Genomic DNA, 6,154 nt, shown 5'->3' with positions numbered 1-6,154 from the left:
TTCTTCTTTTCTGTGAGGTTCTGAATTGTAAATGAACTCTCAAGGTTGTTATTGGTCCTTCCTGCCTTACTCTCCTCATACATATCCCATAACTTGGCCAATGCCTTCTCCATTGAGTCTGGCCATTCAAAATCAATCCATTGCACTACTCCACAATTTATGCCTTCCTGTACAACAAACATAATACAAATAAATAATAAGCTAACTAAGAGCATTGTTAATGAGGTTAAGTAAACATTAGACAACACTTGGCTTCAACACTATTAATGAGACTTGCATTGTTAAAGAAGTTTAGGGAAGTAATTTCTACAGCAAAAACATTAGACATCAATTGTTAGCAAATAAAAAATGACCACTGTTAAGTACTCCCTCCATTTTTGTATACAAGACTACTATCAAAATTACAATTTGCATCTATACAAGGCCACTAACATCAATCGAGGTAAAATTGATGAGGTTTGCCTCGTACTAGCAACCGAGGACATTAATACCCCTTGCATGCATGTGGGAGTGAGAAGATTGTTTTTCATGTACCACATTAATCAACCAATGAGGAGTGAGAGGGTTGTCTTGTTGTGCGTTGAAGAGAAAAATACACATTAATTAACACGTCAAGCGAGAAGAAAAGACTAGCTTGCAACACTGGCTTAAGTAGGCATTAATTTCTACCTTGGTACCTGTAATATGAGTTTGTGGGCTTGTATACAAAAAATGGAGGGAGTATGAGCTAACTGAGTTCAGTCAACAATGACCACATCAATTGTTAATTATGAGCTAGCTGAGTTCAGTAAACAATGACCACAACAATTGTTAATTATGAGCTAATTGGATTCAGTAAACAATTGAGTAAGCACTGACCACAGTGCAACACAGGAATAAACAAAGACCTAGCACTAACCAAAGCTAAACAACTAATTAAGCACTGACCAGATCCATTAAACAACTAGTTAAACAATATTGTCCAACCATTAAACATAGCAAATGAGCATACCCAAGAGGAACACTGTTTATGAATCGTACCTTCTCAGCACAGTCAAGAAACCTCCTGCCCGTGTGCATCCCTTTAAAAGCAACTAAGCGCTCTGCCGGTTGGCCGTGTTTGCACAACACACTGACATCTGCATCAATGCGCAAAAATTCGGGTCGTGCATGGTAGCAGGAAGCTGTGGGAGCAAACAAACAAAGCCCTAGTTTCAGATCGAGCTCATTCACTAAATCCTCAATTCACTAACCCTAACCCTAGCTATCTAAAGAACTAACCTTGATAATGCCATCACAGGAGGAGGTGACGTTCACCACTGATTCCTCACTGCTCTCGCCGTCATTCCACAACACCATGGCGCGGCGGAGCAGCAGAACGACGACCGGCGTTGGGGGGGGGGGGGAGAAGAATAGAGAGTGAGAAGAACAGAGAGTGAGGAGCCAGATGCGAGAGAGTGAGGCAACGAGCTGTTTTGACCGAGACGGCGCGTCCATTACCACTGTAGCACCGTCAGACGGCGTGAGCTCGTGGGCGTTACGCCACGACCTTAAAATCGGGCCCCACCTGTCATAATAGAGGTTAAAATGCCCGAACAGACGGTTAGGTGTTTTCTGCAAATGATTAAGACCGAAATCAGTATTTTCTGACACAAAATCGTAGTCTTTTCTGCAACCCTAGGCTTTAATGTGGTGGTTTTTTACAATTCACTCTATTTTCTAACACGTTATCAGCACGCTCTAACCGAGAGCAAATACAACAACGACCGAAAGTGATGTCGATTTGGCGGCCAAACATACAGACGCCGACGCGCAGGGAATCACGGTGGCGTGTCACACTGTCCAGGGAATAGACGAACATGCACGCCTCCGGCCTCCGTCTAGGTGCGAATTATCGAATACATAATTGGTGCCAAGGACTGACATCGATCGAGAGGGTAGACAAATTCACAACAGTTCAGCCTCTTCACTTCAGTAGGTTATGATAGTGACATCATGGACAGAATTGTACATTACAAAATCAACCCAATCACACAAAAAAAAACTTTCTAAATTGCAAGATTCCATGGTGATAGAAACTTTAGAATAAGTTTACAAAGACGAGGATTAATGACAACCTAACGTAAAAATAGCTTTCTAGGATAATACAAACTTGAAATTCAACACAACATAACTAATCATAGATACATAGTTCGTCAAACTACAGTAACACACATAAATAGCTCATGTAGTGTCACAATGTTTCAGGATTGTACAAATTTAATGCTGTAAGAAATTTCAAACACCACTACTAATCAAAACACAAAATGGGATAAGTTGATAGGCAGGATTTCTCATATACTCCCTCCGTTCCAAATTACTCGTCGCAGAAATAGATGTATCTAGAACTAAAATACATCTAGATACATCCATACCTGCAACAAATAATTCAAAACGGAGGGAGTAGTATATATATAAAGAAAAGAACATAGATAGCTCATTTAATGTCATAAGTTTTCAGGATAACACAAAATTAAGAAACTGCAAAGCAAGCAGAAATGGGATAAGGCGATATGCAAGAGCAACTCGTCATTCGTCAATGGACCAAACCAACTGTTTTCAGCACTCTACTGAGAATGGGTCAACTGAATCCAAATCTCGGACATGTTTGATATCCTTGGGCCTGCGGACACATTTACGAGTTGTAAAATGAATCCGAGCACCTATTGAAGCCCTTTTCTCCAGCTGAAGCTCTGTACGTTGTTCTGCCAAGAACTCCTGATTGTAATGTTCAGAAAGAACCTCGAGTATCAACAGCTCTACCATTCTGGCATTCAATACAAAGAAAGTAACAAAGTTAACTTGGGACTTGATGCCACGAGTCCAACACTATTTTCTTCAGACGGATATCAAGACATTGGATCAGATCCGGGTGTTTGCGACCCCACAAATTGCTTGGCCTTGACATACTTGCCTAAAAGTAACATATTGAAATAAGTAAACCAATCATTTGAGGACAGAAGAAGATCAAAAGTGTTTGAACATTCAATGAATGGAGAATCATCACCTTAATCTGAATGTACAACATCTCCAAGCATGGGAAGCATGTCATCAACTGAATAACCGTATCCAAACATAGTGTTTTCATTTGGACAGCTAAAGTCTTTACTGTGCGGATCACCATTGCCAGCTTGTCAACGTGCAATCCCTTCACCAAGCATGAAAGGCAAGATTATTAGCCCATTTACAGTCCCATTTTTTTGCAGGAGCCCATTCATAAGTCAAGTGATAAATATTTTTTTAACAAACAAAATTAAATTTGAAAAGCCTCAAAATTAATGGTACCTGAATAATTGTGGAGCCAAACACGAGTTTGCTGTAGGGATTATCTTGAAACCAGTAATCACCATCAGAAAGGTAGCCTATTGTCTCCAGTTGAGGCGCTGAAACTACAGATACATGCAGACCAGTGCCGTAATGAAGACGGAGCAACTTCTCAAGACTAGGGGCATTCTCGACGATGAGTTCCTCTAAATGGACACGATTTGGGTAAACACTATTGTCATTATCAACACCAATGCTCCTAAGGGTGGCGTCGGGGAGGTTGCACTTTTTGATGGTGGCAACACGGAGGGTGGGCGCGAAGCGGAAGGTATAGGACGGCAGCGGTGCCTCCGTTGAGTAATATCCAAGCTGGAGCTCCTGCAGGTTGTCAAGAGCGCCGGACCGGAGCCAGGAATCCATAGTATTGGTAGCAACTTCGAGGCCGAAGTGGTCACCCTCCATGCGGAGGCGACGACCGGGACCCGAGTGGGAAGAAAGGATGCGCGATACGACACCAGCAGCATGCTCGCCAATGCCATGATCACTGTAACGGGCTAGTAGGTCAGCGCAGTCGAGGTTGAGTGGGGCGGATAGCCAGAGGTGGCGCCACTTGGAAGCGAGAATTTGGGTGCGGGCGCCTTCGTCGGCGGGGAGGAGGGAGATGATGTCGCCGAGGACGGCGTCGGGGAGGCTGCTGATGCGGTCGACGCGTCCTTCATCTTCTTCGCCCATTCCGGGATCGGGCGCTTCCGCCTCCACCGGCTCCGGGGCCTCGTCGGTGGTCTCGACCCCGGCTGGTTTCGGCTTTGGGGTTGGGGATTAGGAGCCGCCCTCCTCCATCTCCTTTGTTCTTTGGTGGTGTGGAAGATCGACTTTGTGAGAACGGCGAAGGAGAAGGTTTGATTAGGCAGAGCAGAGCAACCGTAATATAACACGGAGTACTGGTAGTGGTAGTGGTTCAGGAATTCAAAAGGCTTGCTTGCACAAATGGCTGTAAATGCTGCGGCGGTGGCACACTACTCAAACTGGTAACTGCTCGGCGTGGATGAACTATACGCATGCGTTCCTCGGGAACTTAAGCGCTTAATTAACTCGATCGCCCGTTGAAAGCCATTCGTTTACACACTACACCCTCCGTTCCCATGAATAAGATGTGCACGCCTCTAAAATTCAACTTTGACCATAAATTACTTTAAAGATATACATTTTTGTGACTTCAAAATTATACCACCGAAAACTTCTTTTCAATATACCCAAAAAAACTTCTTTTTAATATATTTCTATTACAAATAAATCACATTTATGTGTTCTAATTTATGACCAAAGTTGCATTTCATAATGCGTGCATGCCTTATCCTATGTATACTCCCCCCACCCGTGAATAAGTGTACGCCTATTTTTTGTCTTAAGTCAAAGTTTTAAAATTTTGATCAACTTTCTAAGAAAAAGTAGCAACATTCACTAAATTAGTAGCACTAATTATGTTTTGAAATGTACTTTGATAATATACCAATTTGATGTCATATGTGTTACTATTAGGCTGGTTGTAATGGGGAGTATCATATACTAGTATCATGCATATGATACCAGTCTATGATACTACATCCCTAATGCATAGTATTATATGTTGGTATCATAGAGGACTACATTTATTACTATGCGTGACACAAAGTAGCACATCATTTAATATGATACGGTATCATGATATGATACTTAAACCTCTCTTTCTTCATTTAATTCTATGCCACCTCATCAAAATTGCTTAGTTGTCATGCATGATACTACCTATGATACTTCCATTACGGGCAGCCTTATTTTTATTAAGTTGACTTAAAACAAAAGTTAGATTTACACTTATTCACACACGGAGGGAATACCTAAAAAGTTCATCCCACTACCTTATTTATTTATCTCAACATGAACACATGTCATATCATCACATATGCCACCTCGTCAGCTTCACTACATTTATTTCTTTTAACATGCATGCATGAAAATGCTACCTATACTAATTTACTCAACATGCACATATCCTACTTTATCAACTCCAATACTCCCTCCGTCTAGGTGAATAAGTCACCTTAGACTAGTCATAGTGGGAGTAATTTAGGAAGTAACATAGCGCACCTCGAGAATTTTTTGCTTATGTGGCAAGTAGTTAATGAGAAGTAGTAACATAATATGTTACTGTAACATATCGTTTTCCAAAACAACATGAGTCTACAAGCTATTGAATGAGGTCACATATGAAACTAGTACTATGTTACTTTGCACTATGAAGGTAGTAACTTAGACTAGTGTCATATGCATGACACTAGTCTAAGTTACTCCCCACTATGACCAGCCTTACGAAAACGAAATAGTCCCAAAACACATAGGCACGGTGCATTAACTCTCACGTTGTTTCTTTTTTTTTTCTGACATAAATAAATGAATCAACCAATAAGAGATGTGTGGCGTGTATGCTTTTAATAACTTGAGACTATCAAAGATGACATGCAGTGGTCAATTCGTTGCATGCAATGATATTAATTAGCAAATAAACATTTATTTCTCTTGTTTTCCTCTCTATCTTGGTCGCGGTGCACAACCTAAGATGACTTACTCACCTAGACAGAGGGAGTAGTACTTTTATTTCTCTCAACATGCATTAGAGATACTACTTAATATTTATTTTATAATTATATATAATCAAATACAAAAAATAAGTATTTCTAATCTTTAGTCTCATATTAAATTCAGGACAACCAAATCTCATCAAAACAATAATACTCACAACTAATTTCATTCATGTTCCCGCCGCAACATGCGGGTTGTCATCTAGTTCATTGGAATGAGGGAGTACTAGTACTATACATAGGGCAAAGCCACC

The 6,154-nt window shown here is 41.0% G+C and overlaps 1 pseudogene; it reads right to left on the bottom strand.

Moving 5' to 3' along the window:
* Nucleotides 1-2,545: 2,545 nt before the first annotated feature.
* On the bottom strand, nt 2,546-4,155 carry LOC125555504 (F-box/LRR-repeat protein At3g59200-like; annotated as a pseudogene).
* Between the last annotated feature and the right edge of the window lie 1,999 nt (nt 4,156-6,154).

Source organism: Triticum urartu, chromosome 5A (assembly GCF_056163025.1).
Source record: "Triticum urartu cultivar PI428250 chromosome 5A, HENAU_Tu73, whole genome shotgun sequence".
Classification (NCBI taxonomy): domain Eukaryota; kingdom Viridiplantae; phylum Streptophyta; class Magnoliopsida; order Poales; family Poaceae; genus Triticum; species Triticum urartu.
The sequence above is the reverse complement of the archived record's forward strand: the minus strand, read 5'-3'. Positions and strand labels throughout refer to the sequence as shown.